The following is a 21,575-nucleotide window of genomic DNA, read 5'->3' on the forward strand; positions in this document are numbered from 1 at the left end:
AAATACTGAGTATTGAAGCCAGATATTTGACTTTATATATACTGACTCAACTCCTAAATGTGTATATAAGTGAGATTAGGTACCTCCTTTAAAAAAATTTGGTATTAAAGTTGTGCTGGCTGTGTAAAAGGAACCAGGAGCTTCAATATTTTTTACTGTGGCTAGAATCATTTAAATGACATATAACTAGCTATTCTTTAAAGGTTAGATAGATTTCAGCCCTGAAACGAATAGGTAACATTTTTAGTAAAATATCTTTTTGACCTTTCCATTGTCTTCTGTGGTAATTAATTGGTCTGCTCAAAGTTTTTCATGTCTCCTTCTTGGATTAATTTTGGTCATTTATATTTTACTGAAAATGATTCATTTCTTCCAGATTTGCAAAGTTGTATCCATAGAGTTGCATGTAATTCCCTATTATAATATTTTTAAAACTCTCCTACATTGTAGTTTGTCTCTTTTCTCATCCCTATTTTTTAAAATATTTTTACTTCCTTATTTCCTTAAGCAAGTCAGCAATAGGTTATACATTTTATTGGTTCCTTTGAAATACTAGCACTTAGATTTATTTATTGTTCTACTAAATTTTATTTCTCAATAGGTTAGGTTCAGTTTTTTATTTTTGTAAATTCTCTCTTCCTAAATTGCAAAATAAGGTTTTCTTATTCTTTTTCTAATTTACTAGATAGAAAGCAAATTTCTCCGTTTCATTTTTCTTACTAAAATAATAAAGGCATTAGGACCATGTATTATTATTATTATATTTAAGTTCATGTACGAAATACTCTTTTTCATACTTTCCATAGAACTTGGAATATTATCATTACCCCCCTCCGCACATGCCCTCACACACCTCCTCCCTCAAAGTCTGTGTCCATTGGTTATGCTTATATGCATGCATACAAGTCCTTTGGTTCTTAATTTCCAAGTAGTTAATATTTTTTACTTTTGGTCAACATTTTATCATATACTCATACAGAAAATGGAATCTAGCATTTTCTAACTAAAGAATCTAACTGAAAGGGCGAAGGCTACGCCCTCCATCTTGCCGGTATCCTCCATGTTGGGGTAGGAGCCACGTGCTCAGACGCCTTTCTTCTCGGAAGCCCAGGCTTCTGCTGGCCACGCCCGGGATTTTAAACTAACCAATGACAATCAAGGGACGTGCGCGCCATAGAGATGACCACATCCTGTGTAACAAGACCTGACTTGCGCCTGGCCAATCGGCAGGGCCCACAGTCAGTCCACTCCCCTCACTCCACCCCCCTATTAAAACCCTGAGTTTCCCACGCCACCTCACTCTGCTTCCTGTCGCTGCCCCTGAGTTTCTCACGCCATCTCACTCTGCTCCCGGTCACTGCGTTGGCCTGGAGCGGGAGTCGGGCTGGCTAGCTCAATAAAAGGACCTTCTGCTTTTGCATCGAACTGGCTCCTAGTTGTGGACTTTGGGGATCTTGAGATCTGGGCATAACACTAACTAAAGAATAAAAGAACATGAATAATTAGGAATTATTCAAGGAGTGCAAAGTTGGTTGTACATTAGGATGTCGATCAAAGTAATTCATTAGGACAACAAGGGGTAAATGGCATTTACTAAGTTCAACAATCCTTCTTCTAATACTCCAGGTAGGGGATGAGACTTCCAGAAGGGTCGAGTGAGGAGCTCAGCACATGTTATCCCCCCCAAAAGCAATAAAACTAGACAAAATTGTAAAAAAAAATCATTTCAAACTCTAGGAATTAACCAAAGCAAACAAGTTAAAAAGTATTATGTACTCCTGTTACCTTCCTTGTTGTAAAGTCTCTTTTGTCTAATATTATTGTAGTCACTTAAACATTCTTTAGGTCAGTGTTTTTATTTTTTTCACTTTTAACCTGCTAGTATCTTCATATGTAAGGCAGATTTCTTATAGAAACATTATATATTATTTACATGTAATGCAATTATTAATGTGGTTAGGTTTACATACTCTGTTGCTATTTATTTTCTATTTGTCCCACCTATTCTTTGCTTTTTTCCCCTGATTTCTCCTGCTTTAAAAAAATGGTTTTTTTGTATTTTATTTTCTCCATTATTGACTTGTTAGATACATCTCTTTCTTTTGTATCTTTATCTTATCACAGTCTACCTTCAAATAAATGTACAATACTTGCCATATATTTTAAGAGCCTTACAACAGTGTACTCCATCTTCTCCCCTCAAACAAACATTGTTGTGATTACTTTAGTTCTATATATGTTATAAACCTCACAATACATGTGAGTAGGGAAAAGCCCAGTTCTCCACCTGTTTTCTCTTTACTCTCACACTACGACCACACTCAGACTTCTGACACCAGCTGTGTGGAGATTTTCCCCAGAAAGTAATTCTATGACACCAGCTGGGTGTCCTACAATTTAACTCAACTCTAACACTATCTACCTGGAGATGGCATCAGATCACAAAGGTTAGGGGCTCAGTCCTAAAAAACCGCCCCTCCCCACTTCAGATACCAATCACAAGTTGAGGTTGTCACCTGGCTTCTAACAGATTGGCTATAACTCACAGGTGCAGAGCAGATCGCAGAACTCAGGACAACAGTTTGCTTATTTACCACCTTAGGACACAAATGAACATTCAGATGGAGAAGATGCATAGGGCCAGGTGTGTGGGAAGGGGTGCGGAGCCTCCATGCCCTCCCCAGGTGTGCCACTCTCCCAGCACCTGCACATGTTCACCAACCTGGGAACTTTCCAAACCTCATGATTTTGAGATTTTCGTGGAGGCTTCATCACATAGGCATGATCGATGGATTATTAATTCAGTTTCCAACTCCATCTCTGAAGAATGGGGGAGAAGAGTGGAGGCTGAAAATTTGAAGCTTCTATTCTTGACTTGGTCTTTTTTTGTGACCAGCCCCTATCCAGGGGCCCACAAAAAGTCACCTCATTTAGAACAAAAGACACTGATATCACCCTGGAAATTCCAAGGGATTTAAAAACTCTATGTCAGGAACTGGGGTCAAAGACCAAATTCTAGAACAAAAGATGCTCCTCGTACTCTTATCATTTAGGAAATTACAATGGTTTTAGGAGCTCTGTGCCAGGAACCAGGGCAGAGACCAACATATATTTTTTTCTATTATCTCAGAGCTTATTACTTTTCTTTAAACAGTCAATTACCATTTAAAGATATTTTAAAAGTGAAAAAAAGTATCTTATATTTAACCACATATTTACCATTTCCAGTGCTCTTTATTTCTTTGTGTTGATCCACATTTCTTCTAGTATCAGATCCTTCTGCCTGAAGAACTTCTTTTAACACTATTTGTAACATAGACCTTTCAGGTTTTAGTCCCCTTTTTAATAAGTCTATATTTAACTTTCATTTTTGGAATAGCTTTTTATCCTTTATCTAGATTGATGAGGTTTTCTTTCAGTACTTCATTATCTTCTGGCTCTGACAAGAAGTCTGCTCTCTCCCTTATTTCTCTTCTTCTCTCTATATTATGTTTTCCCCTATCCTTGTCTGCTTTTAAGATTTTTACTTATCACTATTTTCAATAATTTGATCATGATGTGTCTTGGCAGGATTTTCTCTGTATTTCATTTGTGGTTCATTGAGTTTATATTTGCAAGTTTAGAGTATTCATCAAATTTAGACATTTTTCAGCCATTATTTCTTCAAATATTTTTATCTTTTTCCCCCTTCTAGGGTTCTAATTATACATATGTCAAATGGCTTGCTATTCTCTCACAAGGTTTCTCCTGTTCTGTGTTTCATTTTAGATAAATTTCTAAGATCGTGGATACTTCCTCTGTGGGGTCTAAGATGCTGTGAACCCCAGTTAGTATAATTTTCATTTCAGGTATTGCAATGGGAAAAATAAAGTAGGGAGGGAGATCAACCCCAGGTAGTTATTTTAAATATGGCCACCAGGGCAAACCTTACTGATGGGTAACATTTAAGCAAAGACCTGAAGAAGGTGACGTCAGGAAATTCATGTCTTCATCATCTTTCAAAGTGTTTTCTATTATACTTTTAGCACTTTCTCTTTTCTCTTTAATCTGTTCTTTTCATCTAATATGGCAAGGATAGCTTTCCATTGTCTTCTGTGTGTTCCCTTTTGTCTCACAGTCTTCTTAATTGTGTCCTTTCCCTTACTATTGGTTTCTTTTTCTGCTTCTCTTTTGGCTTCTGTATCAGTAATGGTTTTATTTTTCTCTTTATTCTTTCCAAAGCTTTGACTGCTCACTCTTTATCTCCTTTCACCTTGTATATGAACACTTTTATTTCCGCTTATATTCTTATTTCTGGAGATCACATCTTTAATTTAGTTGATATCTGCTTATATTATTTCTGGAGATCACATCTTTAATTTAGTTGATATCTAGAGGAAACATTCTGTGGCATGTCTTCCTCTGGGGAATTTTTTATCTGATTTTTGCTTACCATGTGTTGTTTTCTTTGTGGCTGCTTTGTGATTATTACTCAATTTTGACTGGGACCAATTCTTTGCGGACCAATTACTTACAAAAATTGTCTGGGAAGGGTTCATGAACTGAATACTGACAGAAGATGGCTTGGGCTTAGGACTTTATTTCCTACCACATACATGCATTTCTACATTGCATGTTCTCAAATGCTAATGTTCTAGAGCCACCTTTGGGGTAAGCTGAAAGCTCATTAGTCCCTTGTATGCCATGTTTTGTTGTTGTTTTTTTAAAGTGGTGATTTAGTGGTTATTGTTCCTGATTATTTTCTTTGTCTATTATCAGCAGTTTCTGAACTGATTGTCACTTACTTCTTCTTCTTATAGAAATGGCAGGACCACACAGGTTATCATTCAGCCCCTCATCTCCCATCTGCCTGTGATGTTAATCTAGGTTTGGGATACTCACACAACCCACCTCCCCCCTGCCAGAGCTACTGCTATAGAAAGTGAATAATGGTTTGGCCCTCAGCACGGCCAACTACTTTGAAGAAATCCATGTGCTCCTCCAGCTCTGTGTGGTTGTCAGCCCCTTCTTGCTGTGCCCCCCATGTGTGGTCCTCATGTTACTGTGTTTGACAGCTATTCTGCGTAGACTATTGTTCCCTGGCACTTCTTCCTTAGTTCATGTTCTTCTCTGGGGTTTGTTGTTATTGTTTTGTTGTTGTTATTGGTTTCACATAGAAGAGTGGATTAGAAGAGTCTTCATTCTAATCTTTAATTGGAAGTTTCTATTATTTATTTTAATTCGATTCTACTCAATAAGTACTTATTGAATGCTTACAAAGAATAAGGTATTGTGCTTAGCATTGGGAAGAGTAAAAGATGGAGGTAGAAAACCACAGAAAGTGCTTAAAGAACACAAGTAACCCCATTCTATTGGAGCACAAGGAGAAGGAAAGAAACCCACACCCGTCAATGTAGTGGCAGTAGGAGTGTTGTTTCAGCAGAAAAGTCTTTGCAGTTTTGCCTTAAGTGAAATAGTCCTATTTATGTGCTGGGAGCCCTCAGGACTATCCTAATAATAGCAATGCTTGGAAGTATTAATAAATGATGCTGAACCATCCAAATAATTATGGTAACTAATATTCAGCATATTCTTTAGGAGGTACTTTCGTCCAGAACCATATGGGTCACTTAGTAAAATAGAATTTTATTTAAGAAAAAAAAAGACCTAATGTAGGATAAGCAGTTCTCTGGAGTGGCTCTTTGCCTGGGAGTGTGGCTGTTTCCTACAAACTTAAAGTAATTGTTCTGTGGTAATTAAACATAAGTAATAAATAAATAAATACATAAATAAATAAAGTCTCTTCAGGAGGCCAAGTAAAGAACGAAAATAAAGAAATCAAGGGCTGGGTGACCCTGATGTTGCTTCAGACGAAGAAGTGTATTTAAATATAACTAAGTAAGAACAGGAGATGGTGGCCACTTTATTCTCCTGAAGTCTGGGGATATTGTAACCAAAAGTCAAGCCACAAGATTTCATTGGTTAAACTGCTTCTCCTTCTGCCCCAAACCCTGACAAAAAGTCTCCACCTCAAAGAAACAGTAATGACTCTCAAAGTCCTGACAAAAAGTCTCCACCTCAAAGAAACAGTAGTGACTCTCAAAGTATTTGCTCATTTATTTGACCCTGACCGTTCTGCCCATCCCCTTTTCTCTGACTCCTCTGTATTCTCTGAAGAACCAAATTTTGCTAAAGCTCTGGGTTCTGAGAAGAAGCCAATGGAGCCCTGGCCTGCTGACAGTAAACTAGAGATGATCAGGTGAACAGTGCGCTTCTTTTCTCTTTCTGAGTCGTGTGGGGTGCCCCACAGATGGACTCGCTGTGGGAGCCCTTGAACTGGGGAGGGTCCTGGGATGGAAAAGCGTAAGCATTTCTGGGCTGAGATCAAACCTTGGCTCTCGAAAACGTTAGTAAATGCTCATGTCACATTAGTGATGATGGTTCGGGACTGGAAATGACTACATATGGGCAGGTTCTAGAAAATACATGTCAGTACATTAGCCATAATAATCCGGTGGATTTTCTTGGGAGAGACAGAGGAAAGAGAATTATAGAGCTAAGACCTCTGGGGCAATGATTCGCTGAAATGTGGTCCCCAGACCAACAGCATCAGCGTCACCTGGGAACCTGCTGAAATGCTAATTCTCAGGCCTTTCCCGGGCCTGCCAACTCAGAAATTTTGTGGGTGGGAGCCCACAATCTGTTTTAAAAAGCCCTCCAGGTGATTCTGAACTATGTTAAAATTTGAGAAGCAGTGCACTAAGGGGAAGAAAAATAACTGTAGGTATAGGTCAGTACTTCTCATACTTTATCTTGCATCAGAATCTCCTGGTGAGTTTATTAAAACAAAGATCACTAGACCCTACTCTGAGAGTTCCAGACTCAGTAGGGCTGGGTAGAGGGGAAGGCAGTTTGCTTTCTAATAAATTCCTACGTGTTCTCCCCTGGGCCAGGGACCAAGGTTTGTGGGAAACAGGAGCAATGTGGCTGATGTTCTCTCAGCCCAGCCCTGCCGGGAGCCAGCGTCAGGACAGGAGGGCCTAAAACTGAAATGCAGTTGAGCTGTAACATTTAATGACTAATGAGGAAACAATTTGTAAAACTCAAATTGAGGGACATTCTACCAAATCTACTGGCCCATACATTCAAATATGTTAGATTAAGGGATTGTAGCAATAGTTTCCTGTATTTGAACACAAGTGAACCTGACTTTGTGGATTGCGATTGTACCTGCTACACTCAAACCCGTATCCTCATGCCCCATGCTTTCTCCAGAACAGTGATGACCACAACAATGAAGCTCTTAATCAGCACAAAGAACTTACCAAGAATAGGAATTGCTTGCTCTTTTGACTTGGAATTATTTTAGAACTTTCCAGAGTCCATGGTGGTTTTCTTCTCTGAGTGGTTCCTAGGCTGTTCTCAGGGTGGGCTGTGCTGGACTTGTCCAGGGCAGGTGTGGACTATCACACGGTCTTATTTCAGTCTTTCCGGGGAGATAGGAGCCGCAGAGTTGACTGCTGACACCCGAGACAGGAAGAGCGGCTTCTTGCGATCTCTTTCGAAGTGACTGCTCTTTGATTTTTTCCTTGTGTTCTTCCTTGCTTCTGGATTTCTATAGTGCTTGCAATCCGACCCAAACATCCTAGCACTTGATTTTAATCCAGCCTAGTATTTTCCCCTGTTGTCTCTTGTACACACAATTCACCTCCCAACCCAGAGGCGGGAACTGTGACTCCATTACATTTACGTCCTGAGTAGCATCGCACTGTACTAGACCTGTAAGCACAGAAATACATTTGTCAGTTTATTCACAGAATGCAGCAGTGAGTGAATGAATGAATGAGTGGTAATACCCACTTCTCCTAATACGCCAATTAAAATTCCTCTTGGAAACATGTGTGAGATTTGAGAGAAGTTGGATAACAAATTATTTACTAAAAATGCAACACTTCTCCCTCTGCATATGGTAAGTTGTTATTTAGATCATTAGTGGTTGCCTGTATATTCCCTTCAACTCATTGTTAGAGAATTACTGCATGGCTCATTATTTAGGCCCAATAATGGTGCAATGATAAGCTTACTTATTGGTTTTCTCAAGTGAGCTGTTGGACTAAGCCAAGCAAGACTGTGAAATAAGCAAAATCTAGCTCTGCTATCCCTCCTTCTAATGGCTATTCATATCCTCCTATCCCCCATCACTACTCTCCCATCTTCTCTTTAACTAGCAATTAATTAGCTCATAAGAGCTAACATATTACCCCTCTAAAGAACTATTTATCTTTTAGTAAAAGAGTAATTAAGAGCTAACTTTAAGAGTCTAAAAAATGAATCTCTAATTGCAAATTTTCATGCATTGAAAAGTCAGTGGGAGAGAGATTTAGGGAAAAGGTTTCTTAAATCTCCCCTCCTAGGAAGAAGCCCCTTTTAACTACTCATTAAGCCAGTGCCAATAAGATTTATGAAAAAGATTCCATTTCTAAGTAAAGTTTAGAAACTTTATTTTATTTTACAGAGATATATTCATGCTTTGGAGAATAAATTAAACTGATAAAACTCACAAATCACTGTTGTATAAGTCAGAAAGTAATTTACTAACTTGTTTATGATTTCTCGTTACTATTATATTCATGTATTCTATTTAAGGCAGAGAAGTAAAAAACCTGGTAGAAGTGCCAACAATTTCTCCTACTGTGCTCAGAGCAGACATTGCTAATCAAGCACTGCACTCCTTTCCTTCTTCACACAGCTCCAGGCAACCATTGCTTTCACAAATTCTATCCATTGCCCAGCAAAGGGTAAAACCTTTGCTGCCAGTGCTGTTCTTCTTGATATCAAGGTACCTAGGAAGTAACTATTTATTAAAATGTTATTTGGCAAGAATGGAATCAGAACAAATGGCCACATCCCCAAAATACAATTGGGAAACAAAATAACACAAGTGAAAATAAATTAGAACTAAGGAATTTAAAAAAGGGGCAGGAAGTCAAGATGGCTGAGGTGCATGGCTCTATGTAGTTAATGTCATTAGAACTTAATTTAAATTAACTGGATTCAGAAGTTCATAAAAGAAAGGAGGTAGGAAGGCAGAGAAGGAAGAAAAGTTTGAGGATGGAATAACACATGAGGGGTGATTGAGTTGTTAGACAGGATCCTTATTTCTATGACAGATGCAGCAATGAGCTTCATACGGCTGTCCCGCCCTCGGTAAAAAGCCCCAGGCATCATTCAGTGAAGTCAGTTCTAGAGTGGGTCAAGATAACATCTTCTAATTTGATACCAGAAAAAGAACCTAGACTACGGAGATGTGTGGGTGGATAATCCCAAGGGGAATTTGATAGTTTTGCAAAATATTTTCTACATTTGGGATATTACTGCCAACCTACAATGTAGTATAACTTTCTAACACTATAATATCAAAAAGGTAGTATCAGTCTTGGGTAAGCCTTGATAAAATATTGCTCTTCCTCTCCCCAGAGACTTCTGTCACTGCATTCCCTCATAACATTGCTATGTCCTGTAATGAGGCATTGCTGAGTTAGTTATATTTGAGAAGACTTGCTTCTTGCAAAAGTATGAAGTATATTAAATTGACAATCTTTTTATGCTCCATAGTGTTGCACATACTGGTGCCCTTTCCTCAAACACTGAAATTGTAATTCCAGATGCTTCCCAACCCAGCACAGTTTCTGGTGCACCTTGGCACTCAATAATATGCATTGAATAAATGAATATCTAGGGCCCTCTATTATTTTTTCCTGCATGCTCCAGGTTTTGTAAGAATTTGTCTAATACACAATTTGCATTTGGATAATAATGAGTTTGCATTTTCAGATCAGTAAGATAGAAGGTTGGCCCTCTTAATTTTGATTTTTTGTGCTGTTGAATTCCTACTGAATTTCACTTACAGAGAATGAAAGAGACTTCCTGGTCTTGAAATGTTGCCTTCGATGGGGATGTTCTCTCAATGATACCTGCATGATTCTTACCACATTCCATAAACCAAACTAAACTCCAGAAGCTTATGAGGTAAATGTAGATAGTGAAAGGTGGTAATGAAAAAGCTAAAAGAAAATGTAGATGAATATTTCTCTTCCCCACATTTAAGAAAGGAATCTATACAAATAAAAGGGTAATATGATAATTAGACTGGGAGACCTTCCGGGAGACCTTCTGGACGTCCTTTATGACAAAGCCATGGTGGTGGGGCTGAGGCAGAGGCGGTTAGGGTGATCAGGCCAGGAGGGGAGGGCAGTTGGGTGTGAGCAGGCTGGCAAGGGGAGGTAGTTGGGGGCAAGAAGGCCAGCTGGGGTTGGGGGGGAGCAGTTGGGGGCGAGCAGGCAGGCAGGCAGGTGAGCAGTTAGGAGCCAGTGGTCCCGGATTGCGAATAGTCAACACTACTAGTAATAAAAGGAAATTAAAAGGAGATACTCTGATCTATATCTTTAGTACATATTTCAAAGGTAATAATACTTAATAGTGGCAAAGGTATAGACTTTCTGGAAAGCATTTTGGCAATAGGTGCCAAAATCCTTTAAAGTTCCCATGCAAACCACGGCAAGGCTGTTTGTATTACATTATTTTTATCACATTATTTCAAATGGCCAAAAACTGGAGGAAAAATAGAGGTCCAAATAGAATGATTAAGATAATTAAATCATGAAATGGGAAATAATTAATGAAATTATGAAATAATGAGAAAATTCATATGAAATAATATTAACTGACAAAAAAACCTGTGTATATAGCTGTAAATACAGTGTAATTCCAGTTACCTGAAACCTATATATCTATATATGCATAGAAAAAAATTTATAAGGAGACATACCAAAATATTAAATCTGTGTTATACTCATAGAAATGATTTTTTTCTTCTTTGTACTTTTTTTTATTTTCCAAAAATATTTACAATATTAATATATTATTTTCCCAAGTTTTGAAAAGTAGCATATGAAATAAAAATGGAATGCTTGATCTAAATGGAAGATTCTAGATTCGAATGTTTCCATATAAACAGTCAGTTTTTTTTAGAACAGTAATCTCCATTACATTCTCTGGGCTCAAGCCCTTAAGTTATTCTCAACTTACCTCCCCAGGGGCAGGTAAGCAACGGATGATACAATTTCTCTAAGATGATACCTAAATTACTAAAAGCCAGGTTAAGCCTGATGGGTTAAGTATGTGGTTTGCAGTAAAAAACAAACAAACAGACTGTCACACACACGCACGCACACACACGCACCGTCAAAGGGATGGCCATCAGACTTCAGAAGCAAGCTTTCTGGACAGGATTCCTGGAAAGGTTGTTTTCTTCTGACTTAACCTCCGTATTTACTGAATTGTTCTGAAATAATCTGTCCACATGCCTTTCTCTCCTCGAGTCCAGGCTATGAATTCCTTGTGCACAAGTCTCCGTTTTACTTACTATCTCTGTAGCTCTGAACACAGTACTAGTCAATCAGGAAAGTGTTTCTTGCCGAATGCTTTCATCTGTACCTTGACCATTAAGAAGCAAATTCAAAGGAGAAGTGAAAATATCAGTCTCTTGAAAATAAGATCAGGGAATGATGGTGAATCCTGCCTGCTCCCTCATCTCAGCATGCCAAGTCATATATACATAAAATTGGTGGTTTGAGATTGCTCTGGCCAAAAGTGGCCGCATGAAACCCAACCCTTGTATCATTATCACATGTTCACTTACGACTCTCCCCGGCCATCAACAGACTAATCATTACCTTAAATAAGCCCTTCTTTTAATAACTCTGCTTAGAAATGACTACATAAAACCATGAAATAGAATAGTTTGTCGTTTCACTGAAATCGGACCCACATTTACTGTCATAAACTGCTGTGGTCACTGGCTGTTCCTAGTCAGGGCCTTCTCTCTATTAGCTGCCTAGATGTCTCCTTTGTACAGCCAGAGACCGAGGTGCAGTGAGCTCTGCAGTCTGCAGAGCCCTGGGAGATTCTGCAAGCTGGTAAAATTCTTCCATTTGGGACTTGCCTATACAGTATCCGAAAGAGTTACCTTCCAAGACCCTCAGTCGATGCTTGAAACCGCAGCTAGTACCAGATCTTACATATGCTATGTTTTTTCCTATACATACATACCTATGATAAAGTTTTAATTTATAAATTAGGCACACTAAGACATTAATAATAACTAATAAAATAGAGCAATTATAACAATATACTAGTACTCTAATAAAAGTTGTAAGAATGTGATCTCTCTCTCTCTCAAAAGATGTTATTGTTCTGTGTGTACCTCATGGATATGTTTGGTAAAGGGATAATTCACATCCTGGTAGGATGGAGCAGGATAGCAAGGAATTTCATCACACTTCTCAGAATGGTGTGAAATTTAAAACGTATGACTTGTTAATTTCTGGAATTTTCCATTTAATATTTTTGGACTGCGGTTGACCATGGGTAACTGAAACCTCAGAGCAAAACCACAAGTAATTGGGACTACTGTATTGGAGTATCAATGCTGTGTGCTCTGATAGGAAACCTCGAGTGTTATCCTCCCGGAAACTGGTATCCTTAAAGGGCCCTGCTCTGTGAAACCCTGCCCCACCAATCTGTTCTTTAAGCCCTCGCCAGATTTTATATGGGTTTCATCCCATGTCTGTTTCTCTCCTTAGACAGTAAGTTCCGTGAGGGCGGGGATACTATTTCATGTATCTTTGTAGCACAGTGCCTGAAACAACCAGTTAATAACAAATTGAATTAAACCGCTGGGGGTGGGGAGGGGGAATGTTTTTAGTGCTTATTTTACTTTTAGACTCTTCTCTGGGAGTTCCAGCCTTTTCTAAACATAATTCTAAGCATTTTCCAGGACATAGAAATGGTTGGTAGAAATCTTTGAATTGTAGTTCTATCACTTACTAGCTTTCTATACTGGTAAGTTAATGTCTTTTGAGCCTCAATTTCCTGATCTGTAAAATGGGTATGATGATAATAGTAGCATTGTCGTCAGGATGAACACACTGGTGTCATTCTCCTGGCACACAGCTGTGATTAGAGGTTCCCCCAGGCCTTCCAGAACAGTTTTTCCCATCAGAGTTTTTCTCTTGTACTTTGGGCTTCTTCCTTTTATCAGTCAGACTTCATCATCCTCTAGAGCAGGAGTCAGCAAACCTTGTTTGTAAAAGGCCAGCTATTGACTATTTTAAAGCTTTGCAGACCACTCAGTCTCTGCTCCATATTCTTCTTGGGTATTTTTGTTGTTGTTGTTGTTATTGTTGTTTTAACATCCCTTTAAAATCTAAATCCATTCTTAGCTCATGCTATTGACTATTTTAAAGCTTTGCAGACCACTCAGTCTCTGCTCCATATTCTTCTTGGGTATTTTTGTTGTTGTTGTTGTTATTGTTGTTTCTTTTGTCTCTATAACATCCCTTTAAAATCTAAAACCATTCTTAGCTCATAGGCTATACAAAAACAGGCCTTTAGCAAGATAAGCTATATGGACCCATAACATATATGGGTTTATGGGTTTGCTGAATCCTGATCTAGAGTGGGGGTTGGCCAACAGCAACAACATCACCTGGAAACTCATTAACATAAATTAGTGAGCCTTTCCCAGGACCTACTGGATCAGAAACTTGAACGTGGGCACAACGAAGATGTTTAATAACCTCTCCAGGCGATTTTGATGCAGGTGTTCAACCTTGGCTGCACATTAGAATCCTGGAGAGCTTTAAACCTGTCTGTACCCACGCTTCCCTCCCTAGCAGATCAGAAGCTGTGGGGTGGCCCAGGGCACAGGTGCTGAGAGGCTGCAGGTGACTCAGTGTGCAGCCTCCTTTGGGTTCCCCCGATATAAACTCAGGGGACAGCTCTAGTGCTAATAACATTGCCAAGGCACCCAATATTGGGAGTCCCTTCTTGTTTTGATCGTTTCTTGAAGAAATCTCACTGTAATCAATTAATCAAATGATGGCTTTTCAGCACTACATAAAAAGCACTATGTTAGGTACACTGGGGATATTTTAAAAAGTATATTAAGATGGTCTTTTCTACCTTTGAGTAAAATGCATATGAAAAACAAACTTCTCCATTACAATGAAGCTTCTAATTTCAGTTTTACGAGGAAGGACCAACTCAAGAAATACCACCCATTTATCCTTTTTCACTGAGTTTAAACCTGGTCACGGGTCACTATTCCCTGACTCCTCTCACCATTACTACAATGGATTGGGTCCATTAGTCCAGTTTTCCAAGTGGAGTAAGCTATAGGGCGTTTCATTCTTGTTTCAAAAACACATTTTCCTGTAAATATTATGTGGAAAAGCCTTTGGATGGGTTTATGTTTGTAAGGTAATTCTAGAGTGCCACATTTGACAAATGACATCAGCCAGCCTGCCCTCGCCATAAACCATTTTAGAACTCTTATGCATAATTTGGCTTCAGGTCAAGGTGGTGTAATATGAACCAGCAGAATATACAGCACAGCGTGTCCTTAGAAGCTATCCTAAAGATCAGCAGAACTCATTCCTGTAAGATAAGCTCATCTGTGGAGCAAGGTCAAGTCCAGTGATCATCAGAGAAGGTTCCCTTCATGGAACTGCTCCTTGCCTGCTTTGTGATGCTGCTGTGGGGGTCCCTCTGGTTGCCTCCCTTACATCCATTCCCTCCTACCAAGGACGGGCCTGTCTCTGTACCACAGATATTCCCATTTTGTTCAGGAATCAGCCATGTTCTTCGTGGGGGAAGGGCGTATTTGACTCCTCACTAGCCCGAAGGGTTCAATCTTGATGGTTCATGGTAATTCCATTTCCTTTGTCAGTGATTGGTTTAGGAATAAGCTTGTGACTGATAATTCTGGCCTATGAGACTGAGAGGAAGCCTGCAAAAGAAGCTTCTGAAAAGTTCTCTGTGGTGTTTAAAATACATGCAAAGAAGGATGTTTCTTCTGAAGCCATTGGATATAGTGTTTCTTAAAAAAATATGTTTTTATTGATTGAGAGAGAGAGAGAGAGAGAGAGAGAAAAGATCAATCAACACCCTGAACCGGCAACCTGGGTATGTGGAGAGAGAGAGGAGGAGAGGAGAGGAGAGGAGGAGATTAACACCCTGAATTAGCAACCTGGGTATATGCCCTGACTGGTGTTGAACCTGCGACCTTTCAGTGCATAGGATGATGCTCAACCAACTGAGCCACACTGGCCGGGGCTGGATGTAGTTTTGTGAGGATATGATGTTTAGAGCTTCTATAGCCATCATGCAACCGTGAGGGAATGTGTCTGGAGCCAATAGCCAACACAATGAGAATGAAATAATAGAAAGGTGAAAAAAATGTGCGTTCCCCAATGAACTTGTTGAGCTACTGAATTAAAGACCCAGAAACCATCTGATCTCCAGATTTCATGTGAGTAATAAATGTCATTATCTAGGCCATTTTTTTAGTGTACTATCTGTTTTTACAGCCAAATGCATCATAACTAATACAGATGCAAAAGAAACTTGTATTATACTTAGTGTCTGCTTACTCCAAAAACTTGCATATTTGTACTGAGGGTTTTTCTGTTGGGAGAAAGATTTTTTTTTTACTTATTTCTTTCTTAGTTTTCTCTCTTACTGACATAGCTTGCCTCCAACGCAAGGCTATGTTTCCCTGAGAACTTTATATCTACCACTCTTCTTCTTGAAGGCCTGAGTGAACCTTTAACTTTGATATTACATCAGCCTAATACAGAATGGTAGTCCCATCCACACCAGACACAAATACGACAAAGGATGGGCCTTACTATGCAACTGCTGGCATTTTAGTCTATGTTGTTGTTAACATTGACATTGGCATCACCATAGCCAGCAGTCTGACAGCCTCAAAACCTTCTCAGTGCTTGACACAATTCTGCCATTCAATAAGTGTTAGTTGGATGAATGCATAAATAAACTGTAATTATTTGCAAACTGCCTATCAAGGAGAATTTAGAGGCTTGAAGATATTTGAGATAGAACCCTAAGTACTAAGTAGCCCTTTTCTGCCACATGTAGCTTAAACTAGAGAGTGGAAGTCCTGTAGTTTCTTTTTTAAAAATGAAGTGTCCCCCAACTCCATCTCTCTTGCTCTGATTCTTACACTTATGCTATCTGGGAATTTCAGAACGTAAGTAATCTGATTTTACAAATATTTTGAAATCAGATGTTTTCATTTCTGCAAGAAGATCTTCTTTTCCAAAGAATTTCATTATTACTCATTAAGAGTTTCTGACATATCAGGGTATGGTGCATGTATACATTTTGAGAGGGCTATGTGGTCATGTAGTTTCTATGTAACTAGTTTATTTGATAACTTCAAAGGTAAGGGACTGTATATAACATGGCTTTGAAAAAAGTGCCTTTGTTGGAAATATTTCATCCAGCAGACTGACTTTGGTAGCGGGAGTAAAGAAATTATTAGCTTTGTTCAACCTACTGTGTACTTTCCCGCAGCAAAGGGCAGATTTGTGACCTTCAGGGTGAGCCTGGCAAGGAAGGAAATGTCCTCCTATTTTCTTGTGGAAACTTCATCATTTGTCTCAGAGAAGGGACTTACTTTCATGCTAAGATTCAGTGTCTCAATGACCAGACCTACTCACTGAGAGAGGTTGAACGACCTCAACAGAGAGAAAGGCTGAGACCAGGCTTCTTCAAAGCTGATACTCTTTCAGAAGTCAATTCCTAGTGGATAGGACTTCTCCAATAGTCCCATGAGGGAGGAAAGTGTGTCTGTTAAATGTCCTTCCCTTAGTCCCTTGTTATATATGTAAGGATACAAAAATTATTGGCTGGATTCCACCGATTAGTATTAATCCCCCCACAGCAGAGTTGCTTGAATCTCCACCTAACACTAAATGTTTCTCTCTTTTTTTAAATATATTTTTATTGAGTTCAGAGAGAGGAAGGGGGAGAGAGAGAGAGAGAGAGAGAGAGAGAGAGAGAAACATCAATGATGACAGACAATCATTGATAGGCTGCCTCCTGCATGCCCACACTAGGGATCAAGCTTGCAACCCGGGCATGTGCCCTGGCCGGGAATCGAACTGTGACTTCCTGGTTCAAAGGTCAACGCTCAACCGCTGAGCCACGCCAGTCGGGCCACTTAATGTTTCTTTATGAAATAGTGACTTGCTTATAAGTCTGTCTCTTCCATTAAATGTTAAGTGCCTTGCAACCTGATCCATGTGTCAAGTCATCTTTGAACCCAGTGCCTGAAATACTTATAGTAATAGCAGGCACTCAGTAAATATTTTGAAATGGAAGTAAATCATTACATAATAGTGAAAAGGCCCAGACTCAATACGTTGACAAGTATTTACTAAGCCTGGGAGAAATAAGACAGAGACTGTAAATAAAGGTATTTTGCTTATATAATGAGAAGAGACTGTGGTTTAGAATTAGACCATGTTTCGAATCCCAGCTTTGCAACTCACTGGTTATTCTACTTTGAGCTCAATACTTAACCTCACTGGGCCTCATTTCATAGTCTGTAAATGGGGATAACAATAAATTTCTAAATGAGTTGTAATGTGTTGAATTGTGCTCCCCATTCATATGTTTAAGTCCCAACCCCCAACCAGTACCTTAGAATGTGACCTCTCGCTCTTTGCTCAATAAGCATCATGGAAGAGTCATATCCTGGAATTAGAAAACCCTGGGTTTAAATCTTGAATCTTCTGTTGATTAACTTGATGGCCTCTTCTGCTTATGACCTAAGAGGGGATGACAGTAGGTCGGCCCCAGGGTGAAGGGTCCTCACCCTTCTCACAGAAGTTTGGCACTGCATTTTGTCTGTCTTCAGAGGCATCCCATCCAGTAGAAATGGCAGCGCCTCTCACTTGGAGCCCAGATCTATAGAATCAGTGTTGAATCCCTCACCCACAGGATTGTGGTGGTCAACCCAGATGGCCACCACAGGATTGCTCTCCAGGTGCTTGTGGTACTGGTTAATAGAACTAGCACATATTCTGTATCAAAGCCCACAATCACTATCACCTACAACGTGCTCTTTCCTCAACCCCCACTTGAGGTGACACCATGGAGGTCCACAGCTTATTGGCCACTCTGAACCTCAGGTAAACTCCAGGGGTGTGGGTTACAGCTGTGGTGCCATAACAGCGCATCTCTAGGTGATTTCCTGCCAATAAAAGGTCACAGCTCTTTTGTAGCTGAGAGTGGGGAGAACTTTGGCACTGTCATATTTAAATGAAATATTTTCTGCCACATGGGTTCAATTTCTGATGGTGATGTGAAGCATTGAAAGGGGTTGCACCCCATCTAGCTATGTTTCTACATGGGAAGGTTAAAGAGGGATCTATCTGTAGGAACACATACACACAGAGATTAAGAAACCATAGTCTGAAACCACAGGAAAAACATAAAGCTGCTATTTCAAATTAGTGAATGTGTTATAAATGTTTAGGCCAGGGGTGGGCAACCTTTTTGTGAGTGCGTGCCAAAACCAGCAAAATCTCTGACTCAAAATTCTTCTGCGTGCCAACCCTAATTTTTTGAGAACATGTTACACCTACTTGATATCTCTTAAGGTGTACATATGTGAATAAGGTGTACGTATGTGAAGAACCTTGAAGAAATAATAAAATTCATCATCAGTATATGATGATGAAAAATACATTTTATTTTTTAATGTATACATGTACACTCATAGTCGGACAGAAAACTTTATGACTTCGTTTAATATTATCAGTGGGACTTTTGCTGCTGCATCACTGATGACAGAGATTTTACATCAGGTTTATATTTCTTTCATGACCGAGATATGCACGAGTTACTACTTTCATCTGTCAGGCTACTCCTATTATGAGACTTAACAAAATTCATCACTGAGAACAAAGGTTCACAAGCATATGTGAATGAAACCAAAACACTGTTCGGATCTAGGAAGGAAGGGAGAGTTAAAGGCAGATGCATAGAAATTGCTCTTCCCCTCTCTCGTCAATCCATGTCTATGGTCTTTAAGATAACTTGTTATGTAAAATTATTTATTTATCTAAGATGCACCTACACTGAATTTATCTGAAAAATAAAAAAGTTGATATTAAGAAAAAAATTGTAAATGGAAGATTATAAGAGAGGGTTTCGCGTGCCAGCAAAAGTTACTGGCGTGCCATGATTAGCACACGTGCCAGGGGTTGCCCACCCCTGGTTTAGGCTAATGGTTGCCTTACATTGATACTGGGTATTTGTTGATAAAGCTGTCCTTTAGCAACAAAGTTATTTAGGACCAAGAACTGATTCAATTGAACAAGTGAGGAAGCATGGAAACGCTATCGTGTTTCAAGCCTTCTAGCCACCTTTGCTCTGTGATCTCCTACCTCGGTAATAGTTTTCTGGCGAGGAGAACCCACAGCAGGCTTCTGAGTAGCCAGCAGGTATCATGGACCCACAGTGCTAATCCTCTTCTGGACCCTCACCAGTGATAGAGACCGTGGAGGAGGTGGACAGTGTACTAAGGCTGCCTACCACTCAGTAGATTCCTGAAGATAAAAGTGTTCTTTTCTACGCCCAGTGGTCACCATCCGTATGGTGTAGTCTAAGTACCAAGTCTAAGAGCTAGTGCCAGCCCTGTCACTTATTAGCTAGGTAACCTTGGCTTTGTCCTGATAACTTAACCTTATTGTTTTGCATTTAGAGATTTTGCATCTAGAAGATGGAGCTGTTTATAATAACAACACCTCCCTAGCATTTTATGGGGGGGGAGGGGGGACCAAATCAGTTAAAGCATGAGGGGGAGTTTAGAAAACTTTCTGATTATATGCCAACACCCCAAAACTATTTGAACCATTTATTTTGGAATTCCCCCATTCATTCCTTTCTCCCTTTTAGCATCTGATCTGAAACCAGCAAGTTGTTTATATCTCCACAAGAGCAGTATTTTTATTAGCCCTTAAAAATGTTAGTTCTCAATAATTGTATCTGAAATCAGTCCATAACATCAGAACCAGCAGAGCTTTTTTAATCTGAAGTATAATGAGAAGTAATGACTTACCGGTTGTTTTAGGGGTTCTTCAATATGGTGAAGGGAGCTGCAACTTGACTGCTTCCATTTATCTCCTCAGAATTGCTTCACTTTCTGAAAGGCTGTCGGAAAAGGAAAGGCTGTGTTCAAAGAGGTAAAGTTGAGATAGAGGTGAAAATATGGTAATGAAGATTTTCTTTCTCTCTCTCTCTCTCTCTCTCTCTCTACGGTAATGAAGATTTTGTTTGTTTCTTCTCTCTCTCTCTCTCTCTCTCTCTCTCACACACACACACACACACACACACACACACACACACACACACGAATTGCGCTCTTTTTCTTCTTTTAGCCACATCCTCTGTCAGTATCATTGTGGCTGAAATGTCTGGACGTCAATATTTGCTTTCCATCATTACTAAGAGGAGCCCACACAGCAATGTCATGGCAACTTGATTACTCCCTAACCTCTGAGGCTGCAGGAGACCCTGCTGTCTGGCTGAGCCTACAGGGAGCAGCAAAGCCTCCAGTTCTCACAGAGCTTACAGTCCATTAGAGAGACAAGACCAGCATGTGACATAGCAATACTATTAGCACATATAAGCTGGAAGCAGGACAATACTCCAAGCGGGTGTCAGTAAGCACCAGGTGACTTCATCTGTTCCACCCACAGTGGTGGAGCTGCTGTGTGACCTGGGGATGAGGGCTCCACACTAGAGAGCAAACTTCCAGTGACTGGGCAAGGCCATGACCCTGAGAAGGAGAGGGGAGACAGCCTGGGGGGCTTAGCTGACCCTACCTGGGGGTCTGGAGCCCCCCTCCCTCTCCTTCATCCTTCTCTCTTACCTGTGGCTGAGTCTCTTGGTTATGGGTTCTTAACATTCCATGCTTCAAATGACTATGTCCCCTGTTTTCATCTTCTGTCTGCCCAATTTTGGAAAGTGAGATAAAAGAAAAATCCATACCCTAAGGAGAGACCCAAGGAGGAAATAAATAGAAGTAAATAGAGCCATAATTATCAGGTCTAGAAAAGCAGGTTACTCAGAGTAATTCACACATCATGGAGAGACCAATTAGAACCATTAGCAAGTTGTTAGCACTGACTTTAATCTATCTGCTCTGATTTTGCCCCCATCATTCTGTAGGAGCTGTGTGGTGTCTTTAGGATTAACCAGTATAAAGAAAATACACAAACAACCCTCAACCCACAACTGTGTATTGGGTGCTTTACCTGTGTGTGCATTGTGGTACCCCCAAAGGACGAAGATTTGGACACACACACACACACACACACACACACACAAACACATCTAGTTTCAAGTCTTGATGGTGGAGCTAACATAAAAGATATGGCAGGTCCCCGACAGTGTAAGGCTGTGAAATTTCAGCAAGGGAGGAAGACTCCAAAAGTTCAGGAACTCCATGCTGGGTTGCTCGGATAGCAAATTTCAGAGTAGTATTTATTTTAGGATATTTATCTGTCTTTGAATAATCCTTCCAAAGCTACTTTTAACTTGATTATTTTAAAATATCAACCTGATTGGAACTTTTTAAAATAAATCACATAAAATGAATTCATGTGGGTTTATATGAGAAGTTATAAGAGGCATATAGCTTTTACTATTTTTATATG

The 21,575-nt window shown here is 39.7% G+C and overlaps 1 long non-coding RNA gene across 2 annotated transcripts; it reads right to left on the reverse strand.

Moving 5' to 3' along the window:
* Positions 1-1,368: 1,368 nt before the first annotated feature.
* LOC102246263 lies at positions 1,369-21,088 on the reverse strand. 2 transcript variants are annotated; one of them, XR_312998.2, is made up of 5 exons: positions 20,789-21,088; positions 19,976-20,067; positions 17,550-17,678; positions 7,305-7,758; positions 1,369-1,698 (listed from the first exon to the last, which is right to left on the reverse strand). It is a non-coding gene; the product is annotated as an uncharacterized LOC102246263 (long non-coding RNA). The 2 variants fall into 2 exon arrangements; XR_001361702.1 differs by lacking the exon at positions 20,789-21,088 and having other exon boundaries at positions 19,976-20,135.
* Positions 21,089-21,575: the final 487 nt, after the last annotated feature.

Source organism: Myotis brandtii, unplaced genomic scaffold (genome assembly GCF_000412655.1).
Source record: "Myotis brandtii unplaced genomic scaffold, ASM41265v1 scaffold104, whole genome shotgun sequence".
NCBI classification, from domain to species: domain Eukaryota; kingdom Metazoa; phylum Chordata; class Mammalia; order Chiroptera; family Vespertilionidae; genus Myotis; species Myotis brandtii.